The sequence below is a fragment of the Mirounga angustirostris genome, unplaced genomic scaffold (assembly GCF_029215605.1).
Source record: "Mirounga angustirostris isolate CCGP_5_RB_7025 unplaced genomic scaffold, mMirAng1.0.hap1 SCAF_4, whole genome shotgun sequence".
Taxonomy (NCBI): domain Eukaryota; kingdom Metazoa; phylum Chordata; class Mammalia; order Carnivora; family Phocidae; genus Mirounga; species Mirounga angustirostris.
This window is the reverse complement of record NW_026991712.1, coordinates 96,652,662-96,673,225: the sequence shown is the minus strand read 5'-3', so window position 1 is coordinate 96,673,225 and position 20,564 is coordinate 96,652,662. Positions and strand designations below refer to the sequence as shown.

At 49.2% G+C, this 20,564-nt stretch overlaps 1 long non-coding RNA gene across 1 annotated transcript in view; it reads right to left on the bottom strand.

Annotated features, from left to right (window-relative positions):
- Nucleotides 1-20,564, bottom strand: part of LOC135363996 (uncharacterized) — a 53,575-nt gene that overhangs the window by 3,347 nt on the left and 29,664 nt on the right. The window contains exons 2-3 of the long non-coding RNA XR_010410426.1: nt 4,330-4,492; nt 561-641 (exon numbers count right to left, since the gene is read on the bottom strand). This is a non-coding gene — a long non-coding RNA (uncharacterized LOC135363996). The remainder of the gene's footprint in view (nt 1-560; nt 642-4,329; nt 4,493-20,564) is intronic.

The following is a 20,564-nucleotide window of genomic DNA, read 5'->3' as shown; positions in this document are numbered from 1 at the left end:
ATCTGGCCAATCAGAGTTTTCCTCCCAGGAAGTTGAAGTCGGGAGCACCCAGAGACCCGGCAGCTGGAACTCCTGGCGTTCCCTGTCAGGCCCGACCAAAGAGGCTGTACTAGTGAGCACACTAGAACCATCCTGGCTGTTCTGGTTTCCCTTTGCTTCTGTGAGAAACCATAATGGCCTTCATCTTGAGTTGCCTGGACTCAGTTCAGTTGTGTGTCTCCAGAAACACTTCATCGGTAAAATCTCCCTTAAGTACTCCTTCCCCCAATCCCAGGACTTCCGCACTATTGCAATTACCTTTTCTCTTTAGCCAACTCTTCCTCTAGACCAGGATCTGCTCCATGGTGCCTTGGGCCATGGACTGGGCTCACCTGCACCTCCCCACCACCTGTCACCTGGCTAACTCCCACACTTCCCTCAGCTCCCAGGGGAGACCTCAACGCCCCTAATAAGCCTTCCCTGACCACCACCCCCTGCACCCTTTGTCTGGGTTAAGTGTGCCTGGAATGTGCTTACACAGCACAAGGTACTTCCCCGAAGGTGATGTGTTAAGTACTTACCTATCTACCATGACACCGTAGCTCCCTGAGGCAGGAGCTGTAGCCTGTTTGCTGTTCTGTCTCCTGCACATAGTACAGTGCCTAGAACACAGTAAGCACTCGATAAATATTCATGGCATGAATGAGTGAATAAATGAAGACATATACTAGCCTTCCCTCCTCCTTCCCATAATAAAATAATAGAAATTAAATTACCTGGTCCAAATTATTATTCATCTCAGAATGCAATCAGTCAACAAATTAATACTAATTGATGTGCCAAAAACTATATTAGGCACTATGCAACTGGGATAAAGATATGAACACAGGCAAATGAGAGGGGGTGGGTCTCTCATGAGATATAGAATCTGTAATAAGGGACTTAAGTTCCATTTTGCCTGATCTGAAGCAATCTGTGCCTCCATCTTCTGTATCGTGCAAATGGATGTGTGAGAATGACCATTAATGATTTATTGGGTTTGCAACCATCTTCTGAATCAATGGGCAGAGACTTCAGAACAGCACTCGATCCAAATGAGGTAGAAACCTTTGGGCAAAATGCCGCATCCAGGCTGGCTAATGCCTTGAGCCCAATCCCTTCATCTCTGGCGCCTGCCTGGTATCACTACACGAGATTGTGGGTTGAGGCTCCAGGCAGGTGGCCAGGAGAGGGGGCTCTGAGTCTCTGTGTCCAAAGGGGCCTGCTAATGCCATCCTTGCTACTCTGGCGGGTGCTGAGAGGAGAGAGCGACCTCCCTCCCCGCCTCCAGGCTAGCAATGACAGGGCCTAAATCGTTTTCCGCAAGAGGTGTTGTTGTCCCGATGTCATTTCAGCCTAAAATAAATCGCACTGCCCATCAGCCTGCTGGAGGCCGGCACTTGCTGGCAGCTCCCCCCGGCTGAGAAAGAGCCTACTCAGATGTGAGGACAAGTCAGCCAGCTGCAGCCAGCGCTGGGAGTGACCCTTCAGGCCCAGGGAGCAGGATTCTGCCAAGCGAGGGCACTGTGCATACCTGAAAGGGCCTGGCCGCAGCCTGGCACCAGCCACAGCTCTGCCGGCCTCATCTCCTATTTGTCAAGCCCCAGCAGAGAGCAGGATAAACAATTCAGAGAGATTCAGGCTAACCATGCCGTCAGCGTGGAGCCTGTTCTTCTCGATGTGCGTTCATGTTCTGACCCTGCCCGGTTCGGTCCTCCACGTCCTGCCAGGACTATCTCAATAATTACCAGCAAGCCTCACACTCCATGCTTCCTCCCCACTCAGTCGTCCTCTCCCACCGCCCAGGACTTGTGTTTCAGAATCCTAGATCTGATCGTGTCAAATCGTGCGAAATAAAGCCTAGCGCCTATGGCCCTTCTCCGCCCCAAACTACCTTGTTAAACTCATAATAAATTTTCCAGCCAAACTGGACACATCTCCACGGTCTCCCCATTTCAAATGTTTTGGTCCCAGAACTTTAAGGCCCAGGTCAAATGTCCCTCCTTTAGGAGACTCTGCCCTCCACTCTCACCCTGCCACCCAGGAGCTGCAAGTTATCTCTCCTCCCTCTGAAAAATAAAGAACAGCCAGCAGCGATCATTTGCTATTATATACCTTTCATGCATTGTCACATTTATCCGGCATGCCGATTCTATGAGGACCCCCTTTTCACAGATGAGAAAGCTGGGGTGGAGGCGGTTTGCCCAGGGTCACAGAACTCCTAAATTACAGAGCCAGAACTTGAACCCAGAACCACCGACTCCAAAATGGATACCCTTCATTACTGTGCAACACTCTCTATCTCTCTTCAGCCCTAAGGGGTAAGCAGGGAGAGATCCATCTCTCTAGCAATTTCCATCACCTTCCCAAATAAGTTTATAATCGAAGATTATATTTTTTATATTATATATTATAATTATATATATTTTATATTTTTTATATATTTTATATATTTATATAAAATATATATTATATTTTATATATTTATATATAAAATATATATTATATGTATAATTATTATTATATCATATATTATATAATATATATATTATAAAGATAACTTTATGATAAAACCATGCAGCTGTACACATCAAGGCCCCTCACTTCTCAGAAGCCCCTGGAGGTTCCAGGAGAGGCCCTGGCGATGTATTTACATGATCTTATGTTTTTGTAAAACTTTCTAAAGTAATATGTTTTAAGCCCGAGTAGTGAAACCAGCTATCTCTTCCCATCCCAGCCTCCCTCCATCACACTTGGCTTCTCAGCAGTTGCCCCAGAGTGACCGTGGGACCCAGCTCAGGCCGAGGTGAACGGGGAAAGCTTTTAGCTGGGTTAGTTACATGTAACTAGTTCCCAGTTTTCCAGTTAGTTGAGTTACTGCTTAGAAATGACTCAGGGAGGGGCGCCTGGGTGGCTCAGTTGGTTAAGCGACTGCCTTCGGCTCAGGTCATGATCCTGGAGTCCCGGGATCGAGTCCCGCATCGGGCTCCCTGCTCGGCAGGGAGTCTGCTTCGCCCTCTGACCCTCCCCCCTCTCATGTGCTCTCTCTCTCTCATTCTCTCTGTCTCAAATAAATAAATAAAAAAAATCTTAAAAAAAAAAAAAGAAATGACTCAGGGAGTACGCTTCCCACCCACTGTGTCAAATCACAGCACCGTGACAGGGTGGGGGGGAGCGCGCGTGGGGCGCTGGGGGGGGGCAGAGCCAGAGAGTGAATGCATGGTGACCGTGCCCATGGCTCCTCCCACGGAATCTACCCCAATTCCGAAGTTGCCGGGCACAAACCGGTGGCGTTAACCCAGAAACATGCGCCGTGTGTGTGTGGAGCCTCATGGTTTATGAATCCGAACTATGATTTATAAAAAAAACAGATTTTGATCAGCTGTGTCAGAAGAAAGACAGAATTCTCCTTTTATTCTCTCTTTAGACAATGACACTCCACAACTGACGTCCTATGAAGAAGCATCAAAGAGCATGCGACCAAAAAAACAGAGGAAGAAAACGTTCTAAGAGGTGTGCCAGTCAGCTAATTCTTTTTTTAAGTCCATTCTTTTTCTGTGGTGTTTGTGGTATTGTCAGCTTTAAAAATATATAATTTATGATGATCTATTTTCCATTTGAAATAAATATTTGATTTTATGCCTAATTCCTTATTCACAATTTTGGGGGGGTTTCCTTAAATAACCTCCCTGTCAATTAAAAAGCTTCACGCTCCCAAAAACCTGGATCCGCCCCCGGAATCTCAGTAAAAACAGCACTCTTGCTATGCAAACACCTCTTCAAGTGCCCCAGCCTCTGCTTCTGTCCAGCTCTGCGCACAAGACCCCATGCTGTGCCATGTGGCCGTTCTAGGACGACCGCTGCAGTCTCTCGTACCTCTCTCGTGGCACCCCTTCTGTTTACTTCTACTTATTGATGCTCTTGTCTTATCTCTCTCCAGCGACCACCTCGGGGCCTTGCATGTACACACTCAATAAATGTTTCAAGATGCGAGTCAGGAGGTGAAGAGCAGACCAGAGATGGGGGCAGGCGGGAGCCCTTAGGTCCAGGCACAGGTGATGAGAATACGTCTCTGATGTTTATCTTTCCTATACTCAAGTTGTGTGGGCAAAAGATGCCCCTCTCTCTTTCCCTGTATCTCAGTCCCTGATTCTCTTTTTGTCTCTTTGATTCTCTCTCTCTCTCTATCTCTCTGGCCCTGATGCTAACAGGGTTAAAGTGGCAGTCTTTGGATGGAGCAGGAATAGGAACAACAGAGACGATCACAGCCCCCAATTTTCCCATCCCAGGTAGAAATTCCAAGAGAGGCACCTGCAGGGAAGGAGCATTCCAGGGACAGGATAACTCTGACCCAATGTGTTTCTCCATCAGCATGGCTTGAACCAGAAGTAATCCACGATGGCCCAAGTTTCCGGAAAGCAGGGGTCAGTCTCATCGGGTGAAGTGACAGGTGACAGGTGAGGGGCGAGGCCTTCTGTAGAGGGAAGCCGAGCAATAAAATTCATTTCAAAGATCACGAGGTTTGGACCCCACCCAGGAAATGAGTCTTCCCGCCAACTAGATGGGAATGAAAAGGACGAGTATTCAAATCACGCAATTATGGTCTGGCTAAGTTAATTGTTGCATTCATTTAAATGGATTAGACATTTTAATTAGCAGGGTCTGGTTGTTTGCTGGAATTGAATTTTTGGCATGTGGGTGTTAATATGCACATGTGTGTTTGTTCTAGCGGGGCCCAGGCTGGAGCAAATCTACAATGATTGCTTTCTCCCTGGACAAAAGGATCTGGCAGCTTGGAAGGAACCAGCCTGCTCTCCACAGGCCCCAACCCTGAGCTGGAAGGAAAGCCATGACACTCTCACCTGGCTTCTGCAGGGGCTCATGCAGCTGGAGAAAACATCTGTGGGCTTAGAAGAAGCAGTAGGAGTGGCGGGGGGGGGGGGGGGGCGGGAAGGGGGATGCGGAGGGAGGAAAGGGAAGCAAGCATATAAAGAAGAATGTTGACTTCGGAGCTTTCCTTTGGTTTATCCTAGATGTGGAAACTACGGGTCTCCCAAACGGGCCTGTAGAATGTGCGTCCCCAGGGGGCAGCAGAGCACTAACCCTGGGAAACCAGCTGCCCAGCAACTCCCTCATGGCCAGAGATGGGCTCTGGATAAACAGGGTATGTAGTGGCAGGAAGAAAGGCCATCTGAATAGGAGAACAAAGTTTGAACCTTCCCTGGGAACTTGGGAGGCCAGTGCCAAGAGAGCAGGAAGAAGATGGCTTTTCTTGGGTACAGGGGTATAGGAAGAGGAGAGCCGGAGCAAACTAGAGCTGGAAACAGGTTGGCATCAGTCCCAGGAGAGAAAACGGGAGTCAGGGTCCACAACGTACGGATTAGAATTCCCAAGCAGACCCAGCGAGGTGAAAAACCTGTAGTCTGAACAGAATCAAGGGTGGACCAGCCAGGCCACTCCCCCAGACGCCAACCATAAAGAGAAGTAAAATATCTCTGGAGATGTAAGAAGCTAGAGAGAATGTGTTTGCCAGAAGTCCCCAAGGGAGAGGACTGTAGGGGTTGGTGGAATACTTTGCTGAGCCTCATTGGGATGAAGTTTGGGGGGTAGGGGGGTAAGACGGGTACTCAGAGATAAAGGAGGCAGAGGTAGGGCATGTCCGGGTTGTATATAGTCACTAGACCATCCTCCTTAACAGTAGGGCTTTTATTTCACTACGTGGGGTAGGCAAGTGTGGAGCCAGCCCTGAATTATTGGGGACAATAGGGGGAGGCAAAACCTGCCACCAATAGTCCCTGTTGCACCCATCCCCCAAAGCTCTCAGCTTTGCCTATAAATAAGTGAGCCAACTGGAAGGGAGTCTTGCAGCAGACTCTGCCCATACAGCCCCAGTGCGGTGGGACCCTCCTTGTGTGCTTGCCCAAGTGACCCACTTGCCGTCTGGAGTAGTAGGGGCCACGGCAGGACCCGAGCCTTTTTTCAAAAAGCTGAAGGAAACTTCCTCTGCCTTCCCCACACTGGGCTAGGGAAACAGCCTCCAACCTGGAGGCAGCAGAGAAAGAAGGCTTTGATTCTGGGATGTGTTTCACTGTCAAGTTTGCAGCTAAGCTTGAATAGCAAACTCTTCACTCCTCTGGTAAGGTTGGTCTCCCATCTGTTTTGGAGAGACGGCAATAACACCGCTCGCTGCTATATGGTCGTCGGAGCGGAGGCAATGAGATTGTCTCTGGGCAAGGAGGAGATCGTCTCATTTGCTTTGTCTTTTTGATCACGGGAGCAGGTAGGAGAAAGGAATGTCATGCAGCTTACTCCTTTAGGCTACAACTGACAATAACGATTATTTCACATTTCCTAAGTGCCAAAAAGCTGCGAGGTACCTAGGAACCTCTCCCACAGCTTAGGAACCGGATGCAGCAGACAACCACAAAACAGTTTCAGGGAAAGGCAAACTCCCAAGATCATTTTATCCTGGCCTCGTGCCTCTGGATAGTCGTGTACATAGAATATTCTAGAAAAACAGTATGGCTAAGTCTTCCATGTCTCCTGCTGGTCATTTTGGAACGTGGCTTGCACTCAGTGAACCTGACCATGTCAAATGAGGCGAACCTGAACACCCTCCACTTCCACCACATCGCAACAAGATCCTCCCAAGGATGAAGGGAGCTAATACACCGAGAGCCCTTGAATAAATACTCTCTGCTCTGCTCTCCGTTTCTCATCCGTGGCATGACAAGGTTGGACAAGATCATGTTTACAGGCTTCTACAGCCGTGCCATCAGAAGGAGTCCCAAAGGGAAACAGTCCAATTAGAAGGCTTAGGTGAGCTCCCAGCTACTGGATGTGGCCGCGTTGAGGAGGAGTGGGGGGAGGCCTGTTTCTCAGGTTGAGGGCAAAGGAGGCAAGAAGAGAGAGAGAGAGAAAAGCCTGCAGGAACTGAGTTTAAAAGGAGTCCTTAACATGTGGGAGGTGGTTTCTTCCGAGCCCTCAATTGAAAGCAACTGAAAATGGAAAGTCTAAGCTCCTTGGGCAGGGAAGCTACTTGACCAGAGTCGTCTAGCTGCAGTGGGGGACTTTGGGGAGCTCAGAGGTGCTCAGTGAGGTCCCAGCAGAGCTCCGGCCTGGGACAGGGATTGCAGGCCTGAGAGAGGTCAGAGGCCCCCCAGACACAGCCCCTGTCGGCTGGGGAGACCCGGTGGGCTCATTCCACCACGCCCTGGGTCCGGTTCAAGCCTCCGCCATGCAGCACGCTCTGAGAGTCTCCAGTGAGGCAGTGGGACTGCAGAGGCAGGAGGACCTTCCTCCCTGGTGCCAGGAGACAGGAAGCTGATCTGGCAGACTCTCAAAGCTAAAGCCGGGCAACAGCATCAGGAGGGAGATGGAGACGTGCTGCGTGTGGGAGTTTTATGGAGTGATGGTTATAACCCCTCCAACTCTACAGAGCTTTCCAGTTGATAAAGCCCTCTCACATCCATTACCCCATTTGAGGCTCCTGGCAGACCTCAGAGACAGGCAGGGCAGCTGTCATCTTCTGTTTTATAGGGAAAGAAGCTGCACTGTAAATGAGTTAAGTGACCTGCCCAAGATCACATAGGCGCCTCCCAGCAGAGCAGGGCAATTCCAGCTACTCGGGAGGGAGCACCAGCCTGGCAGGCAGAGAGATCCAATCGCGTGCTTGCTCTGCCCTTGGCCGGGCCATTTGCTTCCTCTGAGCTTCCTGTTCTTACCTGCAAACTCGGGCACTAACAACTCAGGGAGTGGAGATAGATGATATGTGTAGGGCCCAAGCCTGAACAGACAAATCAATATAGCTACTCTTCTCATTTCTTCTGCTAGCATGGAAGCAGCTCATCACTTGCGCTCACTGCTTCCGGGCCCCCTGTGATCCTAGTGCAAGCTACCAGCGTCTGTGGTAGCCTCCTTCTCTGGAATGGGGGGACTGCAATGCCTAATGCCTCGTGGAGGTGTTTGCAAGTTAAGTGAGAAAGCAGAGAATGCACCCAGCCCGGTGTCTGTCTTAATAAATGCAACTTTCCCTTCCCTCCCTCCCTCCCTCCCTTCCTTCCTTCCTTCCTTCCTTCCTTCCTTCCTTCCTTCCTTCCTTCCTTCCACTGTAGCATGAGGCAGCTACCTCCGTGGAACCTGCCAACAAACCCCAAGACACAAAATGGAATTTGCAGACCCCTGCTGCCTCTTCCACTTGGAAAACGATCATTGTTGTTGTTGTTTCTATTAACGACTGCTTACTCGCTCTGGCTGAAACACTGTTTGCATCGCTTTCCCGGCATTACCTGCTTTCATTCTTGCAACAGTTTGGAGCTATTAGCCCCATTTTATGGATGAGACAAGTAAGACAGCAAGAATTCAGGGAATTTGCCCCAGGCTTTACACTTAGTAATGGCAGAGCTGGGACTGAGCTGTAAAGCTAGAGCTCTTCACCCACTAACCTTGAACCACCTGTGCCCACTGCCCGCAGGCTTGGGGGGCAAAGGCGCTGCTCTCCCGTGTGCCACAGAGCCACGCCCACGAGGAGGGAGCACAGAGCAAGCTGGGAAGCACCCTGGCCCAATTTAAAAGGCCAGATTTAATCATTTATGCAAATTCCAGGATTCTATTTGCCCAAGAGGGCCCAGGTCGAGTTTCATTTGAGAAGCTAGAGAATGTGGATGATCCCGGAAAGCCGATTAGCACACAAAGGGATATTATCCTCTGCCTGAAAAGCCAGGCAGGCACTGAAAATATGAAGAAAATTTACTCTTTGTGCAAACTATTCAATTAGAGAATCAGCAAGTGGGTTTAGGAGCAAGAATGAATACGAGGTATGGGAACTACTGCCTTGCTATCTGGGGAGGAAAGATCTCAGTGTCATACCTCCTTCCCTGGCAGCTCAGCTCAATGGGTCAGGGGCAGTTTAAATGTCTCACAAAAGCCCAGATGCCCATTGCCCAGCACAGAGACCAGTCCTTGGTAAATGCTCAAGAATAGCTGAGTGAATGAATGAATGAATAGATGGATGGATCAATCAATCAATCAAACAATTCTCTTACCAAGAGGTAGCAAGGAATCTGGAATGTTCTCCAATACCCCATAATCTCAGGAGACTCAGAGAGAACCCTAGTCCTTAGGTGAGATTTGAGAAATAACTTTCTTGACAGTGTAAAATAAGAACCAAATGATGATAAATGAAGGAGGAAATTCCAACTCCAAGAAAGAGATTCCTAAATCTCAGGCCAGGCCAGAGGACCACAGCGGAATGGATAGAATGACATGTACCATCTGAATCCTAAAATGATGAGAGAAATTGAATAGGAAAGGTTCAATCCAAGGGGGATATAAGATGTTAGCGCTTGATTGTTTGCATACTTTTCTAGATGCTGAAGTATTGGGAAAATACTTCAGCAGGGTGTATAATAAGTAAAAAGAAATAAAGAAAAAGAAAGCAGGATGCCCCCTCCTCCCCCTCCTGCTTCTGCTGCCCCAGCCTGACCCCACCCTAAATTTCAGGTAGTGCCCACCAAGGGAATCATTCCATCAGGATGTGGCTGTTTGCCAACTTCAGGCCCATATTTTTAAAAGCACTTCTCTTCTCAGAGTTGATGGTCACTTTATGAGATAATGATAGTAACTATAAGTTATTTATTTTATTTGTTTTTTAGCTTTCATTTTAATTCCATTTAGTTAACATACAGTGTAATATTAGTTTCAGGAGTCAACATAGGGATTCACACTTCCATACATCACCCAGTGCTCATCACAAGTGCCCTCCTTAATCCCCATCACTTGTTTCACCTATCCCCCACTCACCTCCCCCCTGATCAGCTTGTTCTCTATGGCCAAGAGTCGGTATCTTGGTTTGCCTCTCTCTCTCTTTTTTTTTCTTTGTTCATTTGTTTTGTTTCTTAAATTCCACATATGAGTGAAATCATATGGTCTTTGTCTTTCTCTGACTTATTTCACTTAGCATAATACTCTCTAGCTCCATCCATGTTGTTGTAGATGGCAAGATTTCCTTTTTTTATGGCTGAGTAATATTCCATTATATATACCACGTAATAGCTCAATTTAGGGGGTGCTTATTATGTGCCAGGAGCTGGGCTAGGGGCTCACATGGATTATCCCATTTTATCCTCAGAATATCCACATGGGATTGGTATACAATTAGTTTATTTACTTATTTGACCCAGGTAACATTTAATAAATGAAAGACCCAGAACTTAAAGGCCCAAGGCGCTGAAAAGATTATGACATTCTCTCAAAATATAATGCAAAAGAAAAACAAAACCAGACTATAAAATAATGTAAAGAAATCCCCATGATTCTTAGGTTGCCCATGATTTTTTTTTTTGGTTTTGGTTTTGGTTTTTAAAGATTTTATTTATTTATTTGAGAGAGAGAATGAGCCAGGAGAGAAGCAGAGGGAGAGGAAGAAGCAAACTCCCCACTAAGCAGAGAGCCTGATGCGGGGCTCGATCCCGGGACCCTGAGTTCATGACCTGAGCTGAAGGCAGACACTTAACCGACTAGCCACCCAGGCGCCCCACCCATGATTTTATTTAAATATAAATTTTAAAAATAATCATAAAAATACTTTAATAACTATTGGGCAACCGACCAGGATGCAAACCCTGTTCTGTCTAGGCCAGGCCTGAATTCTTAACCACAGTACTCCATTGCTAGGTGGACTTTGCTTTTTCCCGGCATCCACGTGCTTCCAGACCACCCGGACCTGCCAAGAAGCCCAAACATTTGTTTCTTCTCAGAGGAGATCACAAAGTAGATATTGCAAGAGGTGGGGGGGGGGGGGGGGTGATGGGGCGGATGATTGAAGTTGTTTAAGCTCAAATCTTAGGAAAAAGATTATAGGAATCTGCTGGTTTGCCAGCCACTTGGGCTCCTTATCTGAACCAAAGTAATCATTTGCAGAAGGGCAAAAAGGGTAAACTCATCCATCGCTGCAGCCAGTGTGGGAAGATGCCTCTCTTTATCTTCTCCAGGAGCGCACGAACTTTTGCCTGCATAATCAGCTTCTGTGAAAGGGCTGCCACTCAGGCTTGGCTCAGTTTATAAATCTCCCTTCCTGGGAGCGGACGGGAAATGAGTGGAGGGCAGACAGGGCGGACCTGGACCTGAAGGTCCCCCGAGGGTGAAGCATCGAGGCGTGCTCTGGTGCTGCTTTCCTCCCCCTGGACGAGCTAAGTCCCGCACTCATTTGGGGACCCAGCTTCACGGAGTGGCCCCCAACTGAGATGCACAAGTCCCAGGTAACTGGCTGTGAGAGCTCAAGTTGACTGACATGGCTCTATCCGATCTGACGGACTTCATTCTTTCTACCCTATTTTGTGCAAGGGGCACTTGCCATTGTATCTGCCCCGTTCCGACCACCAACACCACCCCTCCACCAACACATACCATCCCTTTTAAGAATCGCTCCTGTCACTCTGGAGGGGAGTGTTTCTGTGCCTGTTTGAAGAACGTGATCCTGCTCCCCTCCACAGCCAAGTGGCCAAAGGGGCTTAACCTCCGCGGGGCCAATCACATTTCTCTCTGACAAATACGGACGTGAAGAACTGGAACGCAAGTTGGTGGCCTCGGAACTTAGAGAGATGACTAATGCCAGGACCGGGTGGCCCTATCCTGCCAGGCACACAGAGGAGCAGAGGAAACTTGTCTCAGAGAAAGAGAAGAGAGCTGTTGTACAGGGAGAGACAAGACCAAATAGCTGGACAGCTTTGACAACGTTCTACTTCCAGCCTCCGGACTCCAGTGCAGCCCAGATGTATGGCCCGCCCTTGGGTCCAGGCTCACCTACACCCCTATAGAGTCTCCTTCTACCTTAAGCTCCTCTGAATCTGTTTTCATTATTTGCATTCACAAAAGCAGTCTTGAAAAGTAATTAACATTATCATTCAGATTAAGAGTCTACTAATAGTTATTGAATACCTATTATGTGCCAGGCATGGCTCCAGAAATATTGCCAGGACTCATCTTACTTATCATCACCTTCATCCAGCAACATCATGAACATTGGTATCAGAAAATGTTTATGAGGAGCCCACTTTTGTATAACACTGGGCTAGACTGAAAGATAGTGACAGAAGCCGGGGCCATGTCTGTCCCCTGACAGTTTTCTAGACAGGCATTCTGATGTGAAGACAAATGTACAGGGAATTAAATTAAGGCACAAAGAGACAGTGAGGTATTTGCCTCATTATTAGGTTAGGAGGAAGGAGGGAGGCTGGAGCCCGGCAGAGCAGACAAGGGAACACAAGGCATTCTAGGTTGGGGATGGGGAAGGCTGAGTCCCACGGGCGGGAAATCCTCAGGTTTGCTCCATTTGGACAAGGGGAAACATAGAAAGGGATCTAAAAGAGGCTGAAATATTGTCAGTCCTGGGGCCTACTTCACCAATCAGCAGGTATCTGCTTGGTTTCAGAATTCAGGCAGGAAGAACTGAGGGGAGACCATATCAGGCGGTGGGGTGGAAGGGCTGAGAGAATAACCATGAGAAACCCACAGTGTTGTTGTTGACCCACCTGGCAGGTCCCAGGAAGCATCCAGGATGCCAGCAACAGAAGATAAGTGGCGGGAAGGCAGATGGGAAGAGAGAAACATCCAAAGGGGAAAGCACCAAGTAGAGAGTGGGAGTGAAGACAAGGTGGGCCAAAAGGATCTAAAGGCAGAGGAAAGAAGCAGAGGAAGAAAAATTTGACAAGAATAGAAGGTGCAGGCTGGGGGCGCCTGGGTGGCTCAGCTGGTTGGGCATCCAACTCTTGGTTTCAGTTCAGGTCATGGTCTCACAGTCTTGAGATGGAGCCCCACATCAGGCTCCATGCTCAGCGGGGAGTCTGCTCGAGATTCTCTCTCTCCCTCTGCCCCTCCCCTGCCTCTCTAAAACAAATCAATAAACCTTTAAAAAAAGAAGAAGAAGGTGCAGCCTGGGAGTCCGAGGCAGGGAGGGGCCAAAGACTAAAAATGTAAATGGAGACAAAGAAACACCCAAGCAGAGAATTATAAAGAACCAGAGATAGTGCAGGAAGGAAAGACAGACAAAACTCTGGAGAGGGGATGTGGGAGGCCAACGGAGCCCTAGAGAAAGGGCTCGCCATTGCCCCAGGGGACATTTTTCATTCCCTGAATCTTTCTGGCTGGAAACTTTAAGACTTCTTTTCTCATCTTCATTCTATATATGGACAGCTGAGCACTGTGCTTTGTCATTCTTCCTTCCATATATCCCTGCCATTCTAAACCCCTCTCCCCCTGACCTCACCCTGGATGATGACACTGGAGTCTGTCCCCACCCCTACTCTCAGCATGGTCTTTATCCAGGTCCCAATGACAATAATCTCCCATTTATCTACTGCTTTAACAAGAATTTATGAGACGACCTCTGACCTGCCCCCAATTGCTCTGTGAGTTAATATTACTATCCCCATTTGACAAATCCATTCATTCATTAAGCCAATATTTCTTAAGAACTGTTCCCAGTTCCACGCTCTGAGCTAGGGATTCAACACTGAACATGACAGGTACAGCCCCTGTCCTGGACCCACGGATATTAGACAACTAATTACAACTGTGACAAGTGCCACAAGGGACAAATAGAGGTTGCCGTGAAAATCTCTGACAGAGGGCCTGATTTCATCAGAGTATCAGGGAAGTAATGTTTCAGCTGAGTTCTGAGGGAGTAGAGAAGCTGAAGTTTGGAGAGGTTATCAGAACTGTGCCAGGCCCAGAAGCTGCAGATCTGAGCCCAGAACTGTCATCTTGTAATTCCACGCGGGACTCTGCCCTCCACTGCTGCTCCCTTGGGTAGGCCATGCTGCAAAGCATGGAATATACAGAGGTAGGCACAACTCTCTCGCCTTCAGGGGAGATGCCCTTGTTCCAGAATGCGGTGGCTTTCTCTGGGCCTCTCACATCAAGCCAAACTCCTGCGCCTGCATCCCCAGCCCTCCATCCATAATCTAGCCATCCCCACGGCTCATCCACCCTTTCTCTCTCACTGCTCTGGGCCCACGTGTTGCAAACTAGAGAAGCCTTTCTCTAGCCCTGGCATTGTAGCACTAGATTTCCATTGAGCCATGACAGATGACTCTGCTGCTGTCCTCTCCATCTCGTCACTGTCCCAGGTCGTGGGGCATTCTTGAATTCATTTGTGTATCTATTCATTCCTGTAACACTTTGAAGCCTCTGCCATGTGCCGAGCCTACATCCTGCTCACACTATCTCTCCTCCTTGAATTTTCCTTTCCTTTGTTCTGCACTAAGCTAAATCCTACTCACCTTGAGCCTCATCTCACCCTTCTTTAGGGAGTAGAGAACCCAAAGCCAGAACACTGGTGTCCAAGTCAAGCTATAGCTTGAATTTTTGCAGCCTCGGTGGCCCCACCTTTCAAATGGTGAAAGAATGAATGCTGGCAGAAGAGTTAAAATGCCAAAACAAGATGAGTTTTTGTACACTTTGTAAATTGTTATACCCGATTAAGGAATACGAGTTGACTGCTTGACCTCTAGCTCACCCGGAGCTCTCTCTTCTCCACACCCCTCCCTGTTCGTACATACTCAACACAAAGCCACAATCATTGTGCTGCTCTTCTCTCCTCAACTAGATGACAAACTGTTTGAGGCACGGGGACGCACCATCCTCTTTTGCATCGTCCACAGTACCAAAGGAAGAGCCAGGCGTTCAGGAAACCAGGTTTGTGGATTGAGCTCTCGTGTAAGCATAGTGTCCAGGGAGTGTCTGCCCCAGCCTCACAGAAAGGGAAGAAGGCAGGCAGAAGAATTCCTATTTGGACCCCTGGCTGGCAACTGCCCAGAGCAGACACCCGTGGGGCTGTCAAAGAGGGGGGCAGCCCGGTTCTCCATGTCATCTGACCTCAGGGTACCCAGGCCCCAGAGCTGCCAGGGGGGCCCAGGACAACCATACCTTGGAAATAAGAACCACCAGCCAATAGATTGGTTGGAGGATGTAGCTTGTTTTTCTAGCAATTGTTGAAGTTCCTGTCCCCTTTGCCCGCCTTGCTGAAGCTTTTCTCTAGCCCTGGGATTATAGCAATAAATTTCCATTTAGCCATGACAAATGACTCTGCTCTTCCCCCGCTCCCTCCGCCCGGCCCCGCCTCCTGGTTCTGACTGCTCCCTCCCAGAGGCAGTGCAAGGGCCTTTTCTGCAGGTGACACCCGCAGGTCCTGGCATTTCCGGTCCTCAGCAGCGGGGACACAGCCCAGAAGAGGCTGATTGTGCCCCTGAAGTGGGGAGAGGCCAGGGTGGGGGACGGATGAGGAGCAGAGGGAAAGACTGGCCCGCAATGTGGACCAGCCCCCCCAGGTAGAGTCATTGAGGACGCAGGCAAAAGCAAGAAGAGGAAATGAATGTGAATAAAAAGAGGCTGATGGGAAAGGAGGAGGGCAGAGGGGAAAGGAGGAAGAAGCAAAGATGTTCATTAGTTGCACTGATTCAAGGGGAAAGACGAGTGATTAAATAATTCGCCCCCAAGGAAGAGCTCCTGCTCCTGCCTTCCTTCCTTGGCAGGAAGCAGAGATAATTTCTTAGCCGAGTGGCTCTGCCTTACTCTATCTAAGCCGGGGTGTGTAAGAGGAGGGGGTGCTGAAGAACGGGACTCCACAGCCAACTCTCAGTGATGCATACTAATGGGGGGCTACATGGACAACATCCCAGAGTGGATGATCCCCCTAACTTGTCTCTCTCCGCTTTAGAATTTATACTGCAGCTTAGGTATGCTCAGCTCAGGTAACCCGGTCCCTGAGCACAGGCCAGGAGACCGAGGGGGCCAGGAGGGGCAGGTGGAAGCTGGCATGACTGGAAAGGTTCCCATCTTCAAAGTGAGCAATCGGGGATGCCTGGGTGGACCAGCTGGTTAAGCGTCTGCCTTCCCTCAGGTCATGATCCCAGGGCCCTGGGATGGAGCCCTGCATCGGGCTCCTTGCTCAGCGGGGAGTCTGCTTCTCCCTCTGCCTGCCGCTCCCCCTGCTTGTGCGCTCATGCATCTCTCTCTCTCTCCCCACGCCCCCCCCCAAAAATAAATAAAATCTTAAAAAGAAAAAAAACCAAAGTAAGCAATCTTCATGCTCAGGGTCAAAAGCCAACTCTGCCGATGTGCAGAAAGGAAGGAAGCTAGCCCTTGCATTGTGCCAACCCTGTGCCAGTCCTTTTAGTTTGATTAACCGAAGAACATTTACTGCACTCCTGAGACCTGCCAGGCACAGAAGTACAGAAGGGAGACAGGCTCCCTAAAGGATGCCTCAGTCTAGACAGGGAGACAAAGCGTCAACAAGTCATTTCCATGTAACACGGTAAGGGCTGAGACTGGGAGATGTGTGGATGTACGAGGGGGTGAGGGGGAGACAAGGCTGACGGCTTCTGGAGGGGTTCCCAGAGAAGGTGGGTGCTGCGGCCGAGCCTTGGAGCTGACCGTTCATCCGGTTGGCTCGTAAGGCACTTCTAGGTCTGCTACTCTAAGATGCCCCCGCCCAGGCGCCCTTTGCCCGTTCACAAATTTCTCAGATTCTGCTGTCCTCCCTCGAATTTTAGCAGCCTTGCAAAGGGAAAGGAAGGCTCACACCCCAGGCCCCGCCTGCTGGGACATGATGGACTCCGGGCATTTGACAGAACATCAGGATCCCAGTTGGAGCCTTCCCTAACACAGATTTCTACCATGGGACTTTGCCCTGCCAACTCATTACCATGTTTCTAGCAAGTACAAGGCAACTCTGAAAAGCATTCTCTTTCAGGGCACTCTTTAGGATATATACTCTTAGAAGGAAGTGCAAATCCAGGCTGAGGAGCTAAGAGGGTCCAGGTTCCTCCCCACCCTCTCTCTTCCCACACTCTTCTCTGGTTCTTGGTCAGGTATATCCATTTCCTTTTCAACCTAAGAGTTAGTAGCAGCTAATTCAAAGAGTAAAGGCAGATCTTTTCTCTGTAAGAAGGGTCCCCGAGAGAACTGAAAATCAGTAACTCCCAAGGGAGCTGAAGGAGAAATACACAAGGTATCCCAAGTTTCCAGGAAAGACTTGGAATGCCCTCCAAGGATTGGAGGATTGCCCCTGGAGGGTCTCACAACTAATTCCTGGAGAGCTTTGCTGTGGCTCGATTTCCTCTCTCCACGGCAACACTGCTGAAGGGAAAGCCTCAACTGTCTAGGATGGTGTGAAAGAGGGGTCTCAGCAATGTTCCTTTCTTTTTTTTTTTTAAAGATTTTATTTATTTACTTGACAGAGAGAGTGAGAGAGCCCAAGCAGAGGGAGCAGCAGAGGGAGAGGGAGAAGCAGGCTCCCCACTGAGCAGGGAGCCCGATGCGGGGCTCGATCCCAGGACCCTGAGATCATGACCTGAGCCAAAGGCAGATGCTTAACCCTCTGAGACACTTGGGGTCCCAGCAATGTCCCTTTCTGCCCTGATTTTTCCACCCAACTTCCAGGACTGAGCCAGGCTGCATTTCTCCATTTGCCGAGATGAGGCATAGGGTTTGACTTGCTCCCTCCACCACTCCCCCCCACACACATAACAGGGTCCCAGGAAGGCAGCCCCACAAACTGATCAATTTAGCCAACTTCAGCAATGTTTAAATAAGAAGCCCTCAACAAATTGGGAGTCTCTTCCCTTCCCATAGTTATAGCCAGAGGTCAATGGGCAGCTCAGAAACAAGACCTATCCATAAGCAGCGACTCCACACACGTGTACACACACATATTCACAGACTCCTTCCTTGACTTGAGCTGGGGTTACAACAGGAAAGGGGGCATGCTGAGTGCAGCCCACACAGGCGCAGCCATGGTTAGAAGTAGAGACATGACCCATACAACAAATAGTTTCTTATATCCGCTTCTTCTACTTCTCGGCTAAAAACAACTTGAAGTAGAAGCCGAGTTCCAAAGTTGAGATCCAAGTGCTAAAAGTTCAGAAGGATTGCAAGGTCTCCCCTCCGTTGCCACTCACCTCCACTAAGAATCGAAGCGTGCAAGGGGACCTGAGATAAACTCTAAGCCCAAGGGTGGGAGTAACCTAATCAGGTCAAGGTTAGTATAAAACCTAAAAACCTCAGAAGCAAGTTTTTGTCCCATCACGCAGCCACTGGTTCTTCCAAAATCAGGTGCTGCAGAGAGGAAAAGAAAGGCTGAGGGAAGGAGACATTCACGTTGACGGGCAGAGAGGAAAAGAAAGGCTGAGGGAAGGAGACATTCACGTTGACGGGCAGAAGAGCTCTTTGGGCACCCGTCCCCAACCTATATGGCAGAAACCAATCAGAAAGCATTTACTGATCAGCTACTTTATGCTTCATCCTTTCAAGGCGCCGTGGAGAGTGCAGAAGAGAAATAAAACAGGGAAGCACCTAATAAAGCGTCTGGTCCAGAGTCACATCATTGGTGCTCATTATACATTTGCTGCATTGCACTGCATTGAGCCGTGATAAAAATATTCAGGACTTACTGGGTGCCTACTGTGTACCAGGGACCCTGTTCCAAGCTCCTCTCATGCATTTGTCTTATTCAATCCTCCCCACCACTTTAGAAGTCAGAACTTCTACCTACCCTTTCTCAGATAATGAGACTGAAGGGCAGGAAGGTTAAGACCCAGGTCTCCCATCTGCTAAGCGGTGGCCGGACTGTGCATTCAACCTCCAGGTGATAGAAGACACAGAACACCCATATTCTAGGTCCCGCTGTAGCACTCATAAGCTGTGGGACTTGAGCTCCGCCAGCGAGTTACTTAACCTCTCTGAACTCATTTAAGGAATGACCACCTCACCTTGCTGCTGGGAGGGTTAGTCAGCTCTTGCCTAGCAGAGCCCTGAATACTCGCTGTCCACACCCGTTCCCTCAGGAGCTCCGTGTAGGGAAGATGGACACTGGCATGAAACCAAAATGAACAGGGCCTCCACTTCCTTACCAGCGAACTCGGGACGCTGCTAGGACCTACCTCATAAGGCCGTGTGTTGTGAGGATAGACTGAGTTCATACAAGAAAGCACACAGGAGAAAACCTGGCCCAGAGTAGGTGCTTAGCAAATGGTAGCTCAGACCATGGTTACTGGCACTTTATCCTTACCATTATTATTACTGGTTATAGAGATGGATTATGACTGGACTTCAGAAAGCTGGGCTGGAGGGCTGAAGAAAGCTTTACGCAGGGTCCAGGCTGGGCCGGGAGGGATGGCTAAGATGGTAGGGGCAGTGGGACGAGCCAGGGAAATGGGATTCCGGCCTCCTTGTGGGCAGTGGGAATGTCTGTCCAGGCCTAGAAAAACCCACACGCTGCCTCCCCCTCAAACTGGGGCCCGTAGAATAGTAACAAAGGTCCTCGGTGGCCTGGCCTTGGGACCACCAGTCCTGGGGAGGTGTCTGGCCTTCCTGAGAAGTGATCAAATCAGCTGGTCCAAAGCTCTCAGAGAACTAAGAAAGCTGCTTCCCACTAGCCATGCAAGGCCACCGCCTTCCCACTGCACCCTTGAAAAGAGCATGCTACCCTTCCCTAGAAGCCCCCCAAATGGGTCCGGAGCCCCACTTTCTCTCCTCCCCTCACCTCCCCTGAGCCCCAGCCAAGTTGGCAACTATCGCTGGCTGCATGTGGGATTTGTGTGCTGTTTATGGTGCTGGCTTATTCTTCTTGAACCTGAAAGCTTTACTGGGTATTAAATCCCAGCATCGGGCTGCTGTTTTTGCTCCCTAGTGAAGGAAGGAGAGAGAGAGAGAGCTTTAATGCTCTGCAAAAATTGGGGCCTGAATCATTTATGAACAGGCATCACAGGAAGCCCAGAGCCAATGTTAGGACAAGGACTGCATCCAGAAGGAAAATGTTTGTTGTGGCAGGTCTGGCTCTGCCCTCACCCCATCAATCCGTAAGCCCTTGTTAGCAGGATCACATTAATTGTCCCCTTCATCATTTCAGGGCATCCTGGAGATGGGGGAATGTTTGAGGGATGGCTGACCACTGTATTCAGACAAAGCCCAGAGCAAGCCATCATCTTTCTGTGAGAAGAGAGAAGCTGTGTCCCGGCTGCTATGGCTTATTTAGCCTTAGCTTTGTTCTTCTTGGAATGTTTTAAAATGGCATGTGACTCGGGTGCCTGGGTGGCTCAGTTGGTTAAGCGACTGCCTTCGGCTCAGGTCATGATCCTGGAGTCCCAGGATCGAGTCCTGCATCGGGCTCCCTGCTCGGCAGGGAGTCTGCTTCTCTCTCTGAACCTCCCTCCTCTCATGCTCTCTATCTCATTCTCTCTCTCAAATAAATAAATAAATAAAAATAAAAAATAAAATAAAAAATAAAATGGCATGTGACTCTCCGGCGGACTGGCCGACCAGGACTTAGGGGAAGCCTGCTGACAGATGGGCTGTTTCAGTTGAACAAACCCAAGTGGATCGTGGATTCCGGCCACCCTCCTCCAGCCTCAGCTTCAGATGCAGAGTCAAACAGCTTCTCTGATTTATTTTTTGCTTGCGGCCACTAGGTCAACCCCTTCGGTAGAAAGGTTATTGGGAAACAGAATGTTTCATTTTAGAATCATGGAATTATAATGCCAAAAGGAACA